Source organism: Mesoplodon densirostris, chromosome 3, assembly GCF_025265405.1.
Source record: "Mesoplodon densirostris isolate mMesDen1 chromosome 3, mMesDen1 primary haplotype, whole genome shotgun sequence".
NCBI classification, from domain to species: Eukaryota; Metazoa; Chordata; class Mammalia; order Artiodactyla; family Ziphiidae; genus Mesoplodon; species Mesoplodon densirostris.
The window spans coordinates 52,126,539-52,139,508 of record NC_082663.1 but is presented as its reverse complement, the minus strand read 5'-3'; the positions used below and the strand labels follow the sequence as shown (position 1 = coordinate 52,139,508).

General features: G+C 39.0%; 1 protein-coding gene across 2 annotated transcripts in view; it reads right to left on the bottom strand.

Annotated features, from left to right (window-relative positions):
- Positions 1 to 10,281, bottom strand: part of RNF180 (ring finger protein 180) — a 278,059-nt gene extending 267,778 nt beyond the window's left edge. For both annotated transcript variants that reach the window (XM_060091716.1, XM_060091717.1), the window contains exon 1: positions 10,191 to 10,281. The gene's annotated coding sequence lies outside the window, so the exon portion shown is untranslated. The remainder of the gene's footprint in view (positions 1 to 10,190) is intronic.
- Between the last annotated feature and the right edge of the window lie 2,689 nt (positions 10,282 to 12,970).

Here is a 12,970-nt window from a genome sequence, read left to right as displayed (position 1 = left end):
AGAGTTCAAAGTTGGGAAGGCGGAAAGTGCTCTCTATTAAGTCATTTACTGGAACAGAGAAGGCAACAAACGTCATTGGCTGCCCTCCTCTATCTGCTGGCATCTTAGGTGACTACAGTAAGAAAAGCAGAAGGTAAGGCATGGAAGCAGTAACTAGCTCTAAGCTTCAAGATCTATATTGTTGTGATCAGCTTTTGGGTGACATGAGAAATACACTTCTTTAGCCATTCTAAAAATAAATCAGGACTCAATAAGTTAACAAGAGTCCACAAAAACTGCACACACTCCTATCTAACCATATGAATTTTAGTGCATTTTACTTTTAACATTTGTTTTGCCTTTGCTTAATCCCCGCTTTTTTGTAATTACAGAATCTACATCATGATATATCCAATTTGCTATCATTTATTCTCCTGTTCTTATGAGTTTACCACTGTCTGGCAGCAAATGTTTCTGAAGACAGCTATTCTAAATAGTCCTCCAGCATGGCTCTCCATAGAATTCAGTGATACCTAGATGGTGTGCTAAGATGAAGATTTGGTTTATAATCCTGAAACAGCCATGCTGCACCAGTTGTTTCTTCTGTCTTCCCATTCAGTGAGGTCCTTAGAGGCTCCTGAAATAGGCAGGGTTTAGCCTGCCTTCTTTAAATGTTTCTAGACATCTAAGGCACTTACGTATCTTACATTCTGAACAGCTATTCTGACTCTCAGTAGATCCAATATCCACAGTTTCACAACAAAACATTTAATGGTGATTAGTAAGATCCCCTAACAAAATTGATTTAATTAGTGAAATTTCTTTCTTTAAAGTTCAATTTTTTGAGAATCACATTATTTAAGAAAGTAGCCATTGTACTTTACCCTTCATACAAAATCTTATAAGGAACCTCAAAATATCAACGTGATAAAAACAATGAGGGGGTTAAATATTTCCCTGCTTGCAGAACCCCTGAACACAAATTGAGCACTAGAGATATAAAATACCATATTCATGTGACTAATATATATCAAGTCTGAAATTTATGTTACATTCCAATTCCTTTCAATAATAAATCTTCTTTTGTCCCACAGTATTTCAGAGGTTTCATCTTAGATTGTTTTATTTCTTTTTCTTTCTATACATTTCAATCATGGGGGGGATCTACCGAGACTTAGTGTTAAACAGACAAGGTGAGGAAATTACCCATGGTCACTTTTCTGCCCACCTGCTCAGATCTACGGTGGCAGAGCTTGTTGATACACAAAGCACTCAGTCCAGTTTCCCTAACAGGCCTTCACCACCTGGTCCTCTGTTCTCTACTCTGTTCTTCACAAGGGGCATCTTGCACTATCTTTTATTGCCTGTTTCTCCGGGAGCGGAACTGGCGTGACCCATGATGCTGCTATGTATTATCACCAGGGTTCTGTGTGTCTCAGGTCTCCAAATGCTCTGCAGCACCCACCACAAAGGCCTGACATTCTGCCTAGTGGCTTCTTGGAATTTGCTGGGAACCCAGAAAGTGAACTGCCTGAATTTACCAGGCAGTCTGTATCAAGAGGTGAGGGTGGGATAGGGATTTGCAGGTGCTGACGTAGAGAAATTCCCTTCAGACGAGGACAATCTGCTTCTTAAGGTTACTTCCCCCCAGCTTCAGTGTTTTAGGAGTTTTTTGCTTTTTGGTTTTGCGGTGAGTTTCCATTTTATTCTACATTTTCATAGGAGCTTTAAGAAAAATGAGAAAAAGCTACATTGGAAGCTGCTATTTAGATGCTGTTTTTGAACTGGGAAGCTTTTTTACACAAACTGTTAAGAATTAATAATTTTACGTATATTCCAGTGATAAAATGTGTGCCATGTTTATTTCTTCATTTATTTATTTATACTCTATCTAGAAGGAATTTATGAAAGTAAGGAAGACAGCTGCAAACCTTAGAAAGACCAAGGTTATGACTACATGTTGAGTCATAAAACTGTTTCAAAACACAGAGCAAAATACTAAAAAATTTTAAATACTGTTATCTTTTAAAACTTCAGTATAAGAAAATACAAACAAAATTAAGAGACAACACACAGACAGGAAGAAGAAACTTACAAATATAAGCAAATGGTTAATATCTACAATGGATTCTACAATACAAATTTTAAAAAAGATAAATCTCCAACAGAAAAATTAACACAGAATATAAAATCACTATTGCCAGAGAGGAAACCCAAATGGCCAACAATCATATGAAATGTGCTCAACTTCACCAGAAATTAGGAAAATTAAAATTAAAACAAGATACCATTTCATGCCCATCACAAGTCTGACAAGACCAAGTGTAAACATAATACAAAGCAACAACAAAAATCTCATAAACCACTATGGGGAAGTATAACTAGACACAAGCATTTCGGAAAGCATTTTGGCAAGATCTGCTAAGACAGAACATGTATATGTGGGTCTGCAGTTCTACTTCTAGGTTTGTATGTATTTAAGGAAATATTACATCATAAAAGAATGTTCACTTTCGCAACATTTTGTAGTAGCAAAAAATTAGAAACAACCAATGTTTCATCAATAGGAGATTTGACAAATTAATTTGTGCTCATTGATACAATGGAATATTATATAGCAATGAAAGTTGATAAACTAAAGCTACATATATGTAGAAAAAATTCCAAAGTATGTTAAACAAGCAAAAAAAAGGCTGCAGAAATATACATGGTAAAGAATAAAACACACAGCATAGTAATAGCTACAAAAAATTACAGCATGTGCAACAATGTTATAGTTTGTTTACTGTTTTTTGTATATATAGCAAAAGTATAAAAACATGAATGGGAATGATAAATACCAAGTTTGGATAATGGTAACCTCTTCAAAGGGATCTAAGGGGGGCTTAAATTGTATCTGTAATGTATTTTTTCTTTTTTCTTTTTCTTTTTTTTTTTTTTTTGCGGTATGCGGGCCTCTCACTGTTGTGGCCTCCCCCGTTGCGGAGCACAGGCTCCGGACGCGCAGGCTCCGGACGCGCAGGCTCAGCGGCCATGGCTCACGGGCCCAGCCGCTCCGCGGCATATGGGATCCTCCCAGACCGGGGCACGAACCCGTATCCCCTGCATCGGCAGGCGGACTCTCAACCACTTGCGCCACCAGGGAGGCCCTAATGTATTTTTTCTTAAAAAAATCAGAAAAAAAATAAAATGTTAATATAAGGTTACATGGTGGAAACATGGGTGTTCATTACATTATTCTCTATACTGTATATTTAGAAGGTTTTATATCTATATTTAAAAATTTAAATTCATTTGCCTTGATAATATGGAAACAACATATTTTGCATCCTATATCATGAGCACCTCTCAATGTGAAAAATCTAAAACATCTTTTTTGCTTTGAAGAGTCCATAAAGCAGCACTAACTTTCCATTTGAGCCTTAATTACTGAGGAGTGCTACATGTACATTAAAGGGGGAGGGGGGAACTACGACCAAAATGATTACCTGTGCTAGTGCTTCTCACATTTGTGCATCTGAAATATCTGAAAGCTTTTTAAAAGAACAGATGTTCAAGATTTATCTTAAACCTGCTTGAAACAGAGTATCTGCAATGAGAACCACATACACCAAGACTGAACACCACTGATCTATGAAAATGGCACAAAGAGAAAAATGAGCAATCCTGACTAGTTCAGACAAATCATGTGGTTAGAATGGTGAAGGGGTAGTTTTCCCAATAACTATGCAGACAGTTCTGTGTCTCCCACCTGGGCACTGTACAAGCAAAACACAAAATATGAAAAAATGAAATCACTGAGAAGACATGCGTAATGATACCACACCAGCTAACACCACAAAAGAGGGATAGTGGTTCTTATGAAATGCATCAATCATAAAATAAAGTGTTCTTGGATGTTAGTAACTGAATTAGACTAGAAAGAAACAGGTATGCCTTTTATGAAATAACGACAGCACAAAAAGGCTTATGTAACTGTAATCAAAACACTCTCTAGATGATATGATTATGGCACTGGATATTCTTTGCCTCCCTCGCCCCCCACTCCAGAGGTACTTTCCACCCTACCTTGCTCTATTTCCCAGGAGGCTGACTTTTGACCTGCAAAAATAGGGCCCCCTAATATTCTGCCTTCCAGTTGGATTTGCCAGTGGGAAGCACCACCAGGAAATCAGAGGGCTGGAAGAGAGTGAAGCTGGGGTATTTATTTCCCCATCCTTCCCAATCACAGAAAGGCCAGAGGTCTAGTCGGGCAGCGTTCCCCTCAGAGCTACCCTCTCTGGGTTTCAGTCATGATCCAATCCTCTCACCCCTTCAGGCCTAGGGATGATAATGGTTCCCACCACTGTTAGTCCTGAGATGCTTCACCATCCACTGTTGGTTTATTTTAACCCAGGAACACTTCTAATATTAATCTTCTGAACTACTCATTTTGAGCCTGCTATGTATTTTCTACCAGAACGCTGACACAATTATGAAGCATGAAGATATTCTACCCTACTCTCTTAAGTAAAACATCTTTTGTAGATCTAACCTTACAAGTTGAATATGTCCAGCTAGTATCCAGTTATAGGTGCTATACATGATTCAAGAAAATATATATTGAATATTTGACCTGTGCCTTAGAGGGAAAAAAAACTAGGTGGAAACCAAATTCATTCCTACTCCTGGGCATATATCCAGAGAAAACCATAATTCAAAAAGATACATATACCCCAATGTTCACTGTAGCACTATTTACAATAGCCAGGACATGGAAGCAACCTAAATGTCCATCAAAGGATGAATGGTAAAGAAGATGTGGTACATATATACAATAGAATATTAGCCATAAAAAAAAGAATGAAATCATGCCATTTGCAGTGACATGGATGGACCTAGAGATTGTCATACTGAGTGAAGTCAGATGGATACCATATGATATCACTTACATGTGGAATCTAAAAGAAATGGTACAAATGAACTTATTTACAAAACAGAAATAGAGCCACAGATGTAGGAAACAAACTTATGATTACCAAGGGGGGGGATAAATTGAGAGATGGGGATTGACATACACACACTACTATACATAAAATAGATAATAAGAACCTACCATTTAGCACAGGGAACTCTACGCAATACTTTACAATAACCTATATGGGAAAAGAATCTAAAAAAGAGTTGATATACATGTATGTGTAACTGATTCACTTTGCTGTATAGCAGAAACTAACATAACATTGTAAATCAACTATACTCCAATAAAAATTAGTTTAAAAAAACAAAAAACAAATTCAAGGCCAAAATAAAAGAAATTATCAGAAACAGAGAGTAATTAACAAATAGAAAGATATGGTAAACTAAAAACAAGAACTAGGGAGTTAGGGAAGGATTGCTGGGAAAAAAGTAGTATTCCACCTGGGTCTTAAAGGGTAAGAGAATTTAGATAGCATTAGCAAGTAGAATGGAGAGGAATGGGCATCTTGAGCAAAGAAAATAATATAAGCCAAAACACTAAATTGGGAAAGGGCATGGTTGTTGGGTGAGCAAAAAGTATAATGCCAGACTAGAGCAGAGCAAGCTTTATTTAGGACTCAACAGCCTTAGCTAGTTCTAAGTCAGACAGGTGAAACTATACAAATTTTAATTATACAATTTATACATCTTCCAGGAGACCAATGGTCTGGGAAAGAATAAAACCAAAAATTCAAGCAGAATATGGCTAGAAAAATATACCTTAGTTTTAATTTCTAACTCTATTAAATAAACTTTAACACAGTCCCCAATTTACTCATTATACAATGGGCCCACATATCTATACTATTCATCCCATGCTGCCTAAATTGGTGTTCATATTTCAATTCTGGCTCGTCGGAAAATTTTTTTCACCAGGTTTATGAATAGGCCAGGAGATTCTCAATCAGAATAAGCCTCATGCTTATCTCAGCAATTTTATGAGAGATGTTTTGAAGTTGCTTTTAAAATCCGTGCTAATGACCTACTGCTTGTTTCTAAGGTTTTTCCACCTGTCACATCAGGGAAAGAGATTACAGAACTTGAAGGCAGTTCTATTATTAATAATCTCTAATATTTATGCTTGCTACAGAGAAATTTATCAGGACAAAAAAAATGCAACAGCTCCAGTTTCCTCAGCTACATTTTGTAAAAGACTCACCATTCAAGTCATTTCCGCAAATATTTTCTAAAATCAAGAAAAGCAATAAAACATCTTGTTAATTATATGGCTAATGTTTACTGTACCAAAGATACTTAGCTTTGGTTAATATAATATTATTTTTGTACACATTATTTTATACTAGGGCCAAAAGAAGACATTTTAATGTGGGCATCTTTACGTCACCATTTTATTGGGGACTGCCTACTTATTGGGGCTGTTCTGATGCAGGGAATTCTGATGAGACCTCAAAAATGAACTATTAACCTTCTGAAATGAGAAAAAAAATCATGTTATACATAAAACAGATATTCTCATCCCTTCCCTCTGCTGTTTTCCTTTCTGAACCAACTACTTTCCACCCAAAGGTGGCAATTAAAGATGAAGTAAGGTCAGAGATTAGAGTGAGGGTCAGAGGCAAGGTACAATTTATCAGTGGAATGAGATGGGCATGGAACATTACGTGGGAGACAAACCCCTGTATATAACCAGAAGGTAATGTTTACCATCACACTTGCTCATCTTAGAAAGGGCCATGCTAGGGGAAAATTTCTGCTTGTCAGCTGATAATTTATTTGTCATTTCAATAATCTGCATATCAAAATAGGTGATTTCTTTCAAAGTTACCATTTACTCTCATTTAAAAAGAGAGACTTGGCTGCTAAGTAATGGAACTTTTTTCCATTTGAATATCAAAAGGATAATACCCCTTCTTTTCATATGCTCCTTATTATGTATTTATTATTCAGTGGAATGGAATTGGGTATATTTGCAGCCACAATACTATCCCTGTTCTCAAGCTATTGACTGCATGGAAAATTCCCTACTTCTGATCCCTCAGAGATGATTTCATATGTTTATCATAAAACTCCTGCTTGATGACTTTAGAGGACTAGGCCAATATCTCCTTAACTGCTAATATAGTTATAACAGACTTCTGACACTTATATGATATATAATATGTATAATACAGATACAAAATTTTCAAACAATCCAGAAATGAAGAAAATGAACATATCCAGTAATTGGTGTGATCAAGAAAATCTCTCCCACACACAACTTGCTAATGATTTTTTTGAAAGTAGCAATTTTGCATTTTGATGAGGCCATTTTGACCTAGCTATATTACACTCAAAACATATAATGTGGAGCTAAATTTTGATTCTAAATTATTATACAGATTTACACTTGCATGTATGTGAAGTTCAATTTTTCATATGAAATACAGCCACAACTTAATACAGTTCCAGTATTATATGTGCTTTACTTAATGTATTCTACTTGAATAAATTTATAGGTTGCAATCCAAATTATTACTTTCAAAATGTTTAACAATATGCAAATGTACACATAGATATACATATATGTATTACAAATGTATACAAGCCTACAAGTAAGCAGTGCCCATTTCAGGGTAGTCACTCTGGGTAGGTTACTTCTAATAATCTTGCCATTAATTAAAACTATTTTTTAAAAGATCTTTTGATGTGGACCATTTTTAAAGACTTAATTTGCTACAATATTGCTTCTGTTTTATGTTTTTTGGTTTTTTGGCCCCGAGGCATGTGGGATCTTAGCTCCCCGACCACGGATTGAACCTGCACCCCCTGCATTGGAAGGCGAAGTCTTAACCACTGGACTGCCAGGGAAGTCCCAAAACTATTTTTAAGACACCCTTTCAAAACTGTCTTCATAGCCTTCATGGTAACTGTTTAAATATCCTTAATAGCAATTAAATCTTGAAGGTAGAGCTGAGTTTTGCAACCATGCAGAAATCATTCTGCCAAGTTTAGCAAATAAGAGATGTTCAAACTGAGTTACAGTTTTTGATTACAAAATATAAACCAAAGACAAGTACTTATAAAAGAGATTCTAAAATCATGTTTTTATGTTGCTTGTAAATCAACTAAATTTTTCAAATATTCAGTAATTGTGAATAGCAGCAGCACTTTTGGAATAAGTATTTAGCCTCCTAAAATAACTATCTGAAATGACCACTCTAAAAAAAACATAACTGACAGCATGTTTGGGGGAAGGGGTAGTGTTTCATGACCCTATAGTCACACTTCGAAGTCACAAAGCAGCTTTCTTCCAAGGAGTTTAAAATATTTTCCAGACACTACTTCATTAATTCTCCAAATATCCCTTTATGAGAGATAGGGCAGATTATCATTCTTTTTTTTCCAGAGTGCTGAGTGAAGATGGTGTAAGGGAAAGAGAACTGTGTTTATTCCATGAGTCAATAATTAAGTCTAGTCATACTGTGCCCTAAAATGTGTGCTATGTAGTTAGAAAAATTTAACTGAACTTTTTTTAGCTTTATTCTGTTTGATAAAAAGGCATTATATGAGGTAGATGTGTCATAAAATATTACAGGGATTAAAATGATTATTAATTCATTGCACACTTGACTGGAAGAATTCTTGCTTGATGTACAGGAGTTACTTATTAAAGAAGCTAGTGTCTATCCTCAGATACACTCATAAAAGGCCTAGTTAAGTCTATTTTATCAAGGGAAAAAAGCTTGTTTTTTTTAAAGACTCTTTTCCTTGAATTTTAGAAGAAAAAATATCTTCACTTTGAAAAACCAAATATATAAATGAAACAGACGAAGAAAAATGGGGCAATAAAAGATCTATTGGCAAAATCATTTAAGAGCAAACCCTAGGGAAACGGGTAAATTGTCGATGGCTCTGGAGAGAGAGCACAACATAATATGCACATGAGTACAAGTTAATTTTCATTGAAATTATTAAAATGATTATTCTTCTAAATGTTTAATTCTTTTGTATGAGAAAAGAAAACTTGCTGCTCAGGCATACCACCATTCCACTTATTCATTAAATAAACATTTAGGGTCTCTGCTATGATAATCACTAGGTATACAGGGGCTCCCAGTGGCCCCATTTTTATATGGGAGATTAATGGTTTGACAGATGAAAAGACAAACAAATTTAGTCCTTACTACGATTCCAATGATCCTATTCAACAAATGGAATGATTCTGGTCTTTTAAGTATCACTTTTAGGGGTACTAGTCCAGGAATATGAAAGGACTCAACTCTATTTTTTTAAAGAAAGGTTTTAGTAATTAATGAGTAAATAAAAATACACCTATTAGAGGGGCACTCAGCGCTACATTTTGTTTGAGGTTGAGTGACTGACCGGACTGAGGACAAGTCTCAGTCAGATAAGCTCTAATCACAGCTCCCACAAGGGCTGCCTGCTTATTTTTGAAATAATCACTTTTCCTCATGGGTGCCTTAGCTGTCTGGTCTATAAAATGGGTAACTTAATAGTAACCTGTCCACACAATGATCCTTTGAAATTGACTAATGAATGTTCTCCCAGGTGTTAAAACTATTAGATGCTACAAAAATATTGGGTACTGTCTCGAAAAGAACTCGGTGATATACACATTAGAGCTAATGAGGGCGCTAATAATAAATCCCCGCCACGCTATGGGCCCTCTCCCCACCTCTGGCCCGCTGCATTTCAGAGCTTACCCATGACCTCTGCCTGACAACAAGTCTGTATACTCCGGACCCGAGGCTGCAACAAAAGCAGCTGGAACGCCGATACCGAAATGGACCAGACAAAAGAAAGTGGGTCTGTGCGAAGGGAACGGGCCGTGGGAGGGGTTGTGTGCCGACTCTCCCCACAAGCTCTGAGATGAAACCGGACACAGAGCCTCAACTCCCACCTGGAGGGCGGCCCACACCGGCCCCAAGGCGCCCCCCCGCACGCCCCCGCCGCCTCCCGGCTCACATTTCCAGACCCCGTGTAATTCCACCCTCCCTCCGGGTCGCGCCCCGAGGCGGCCGCCGCCGCCGCCGCCCCGCAAGCCTGAGGTGCGAAAGTTAAACCGCCTCCGCATCACCTGAGGCCGCGCCGGGAAGCGGCCGGGCCGGGCCAGCACAGCCCAGCCCTCGGCGCGTCCTCCCTGCGCGAGAGTGGGGCCCGAGCCGCCGCGGCCAGGCAGGGCCGGGCCGAGACCAGACCTTCGGGCGGCCGCACCCCCCCCACCACCCGGGCTCCAAGCCGCCGGCCCTCACCTGCGACCGCGTCCCGGAGCCGTCCGCTCCGCGCGTCGTCCCGGAGCGCCCGGCCGCCCGCAGCCCGGCTCTGAGGACTCGCGGCGGCGGCTCCGGCGGCTGCGGCTCAGTTGGCGGTGATGCAGGTTCGGCGAGACGGGAAGCGACAGGAGCCAAACCCCGCGGAAAGCGCTCGAGCTGCGCCGGCGGCCCGGAGCCCGCGGCCTCGGTCTCGGTTCACGGGCGCTCGCCGCCGCCTCCAGCTCTGCGCACCCACCTCAGCGGGTTCCGGCCCGAGCCGCGCGTGGGCAGCGCCCCGCCCCGCCCCTTCGCAGCCCTGACAGCAGCGCCAGCTGCGCCGGGCCGGGCGGCACCGAGGGAAAGTTGTGCTCTCTGGTCATCCTTTTACCAGAGCAACAGAAGTTGCGGGTGCCTGCTTCTCCTGTGGCCTCACCCAGCCCCTCCTGTAGTTCAGAGCTCCGAGCCCACCTGCTGAGCCCATTCCCTGCTCAGGTCGTCTGGCATCCCCCGACCCATCTCCACGCCTAGACTTTTCCTAAGGCAGCGCCACTATCTGAGTTTACTTTTCCCTTCTGATGTCACTGTCCTGGTTGCTTACCTTCTTATGCCTAAGGTTCCATCCAAGTGCAACTGGGATTAACTACTAAAGTGGTTTGTTTCCACTCTTGACAAATTACAGTTTTTGGTGAGTTAATGACCCGCGGTAAATCAAAAGCGCTTAGTCAGGGAGCTAGGGGGCTGCTTTGAGTAAATGTGGACTTGTCAGCACGTCGTGAACTCTGGATTCAGAGCAATGAAAATAGATGATCAAAAGAGTATAAATAAGGTTTGGAATATAAAAAAGCAAGTTTTATTAGTTGGCTTGAGGAAGGGGAACGAAGCTGGGTGGGGGGACCTCAAAGGACTGTACAGCTTTCTCTGCTAGATATAGACATTTCCATTTACCTGACTGGCTTATTTAGAGCCTTGTTCCAAGACTAAGGTGATATGCAATGATTTCCCACCTGAAAATCCGATGAAATCAACAACAGTAACAATACTGAACAAAAACATCACAGGAAGAGAAAACTACAGACTTTATTAATATTGATACAAAAATCCACAACAAAAAACTAGCAAACCAAATCCAGCAAAGTAGAAAAAGCATTTTAAAACATGACCAAGAGGGATTTGTCTAAGGAATGCAAGGTTGGTTCAATAAAAAGAACTATCAATGTAATACACTCTCAATAAAATAAAGGACAAAAACTACAGGATCATCTCAATAGATGAAGAAAAAGCACTTGACAAAATCTAGCACTTTTTCATGATTAAAAACACCCAACAAACTAGGAGTAGAAGAGAACGTCCTCAATCTGATAAAGGAAATCTATTTAAAAAAACCTGAAGTTAACATCATACTTCATGGTAAAAGAATGAATACTTTCACCTAAGATCAGGGTAAGACAAGGAAGGTCCCACTCTTGCTACGTTTCTTCAACATTGTACTGCAGGTTCTAACCATGGCAATTAGGCAAGGAAAGGTCAAATATCTAATAGTAAATAAAGCAAACAGAAGAAAGAATTATTGAAGAAAATCAGGACAATAGTTCTTAGCCCTGAGGGGCAACAGGATACAAGCTCTCAGCTCAATGGATAAAAATTATCTATGTCAAAGTGTATTTTTATGAAATTTCAAAACACATGGTTCTAGGAGAAAGATCTTAACAGGTTCCTGGGAGGAAAAAATAGATCATTTATGAAGATTCAGAAATCAGAATGGCATTGGACTTTTTGACAGAAACATAAGTAAAAGATAAATTCTGAAGGAAAATTATTTCCAATCTAGAAGTTAATAAAGGTTAAAAAGGGACTTTCCTGGCGGTCCAGTGGTTAACACCCTGCACTCCCAATGCACGGGTCATGGGTTCAGTCCCTGGTCTGGGAACTAAGATACCGCATGCCGCACGGTGTGGCCAAAAATAAAAACAATAAATAAAAATAAATAAAGATTAAAAAAAGAGATATTCAGATACGCAAAGTTTTAAATATTGTTTTCATGCATTCTTTCTCAGAAAACAATTGGAAAATATGCTCTACCACTACAAAGAGGTGAGGTAGGGGGTCTAATAGAAGAGACAGGTGAAGGTTACACCCAAGAAAACTGTGGTAGGTGGAATGGCCACCAAAAGATGTCCACGTCCTAATCCCTGGAATCTGTGAATATATTGCATTGCATAGTAAAAGAGACTTTGCTGATATAATTAGAGTTATGAACACAAATATGGAGGTTATCCTGGATTATCCAGGTAGGCTCAATCTAATCTAAAAGCCTTTGCTTTGCATGAGAGTGTGAAGAAAATAGATAGTGTCAAATGTGGCAAAGAGTCTGAGGTTGAGGAAAAGCTACGGGGTTTGCTGACCCATGAGGCAACATAGAATAATAGCTCAGGTGTGGGGCTCTGGAATCGTAGTGCCCTGGCTTGAATCCCAACTCTACTGTTTATAATCATAAGACCTTAAGACAAGTTTCTTTCTTGCTGTGCCTCAGTTTCTTCATCTGTAAGTAGAAGATTATAATAATAACACTATAGAGTTAAGAGGTTTTAATGCTTTTATCCACAAAAAGTGCTTAAAATATCTGGCACATAGTAAATAATCAATAAATATCAGCTGTTGTTAGTATTATTGACAACCTTTAAGAAAATAGTTTCTATAGAGTAATAATTAGTTAGGACTCATTTCAGTGAAATGATAGAACTCCAACTCTAGTTGGCCCAAGGAAAGTATTCATTATTTCA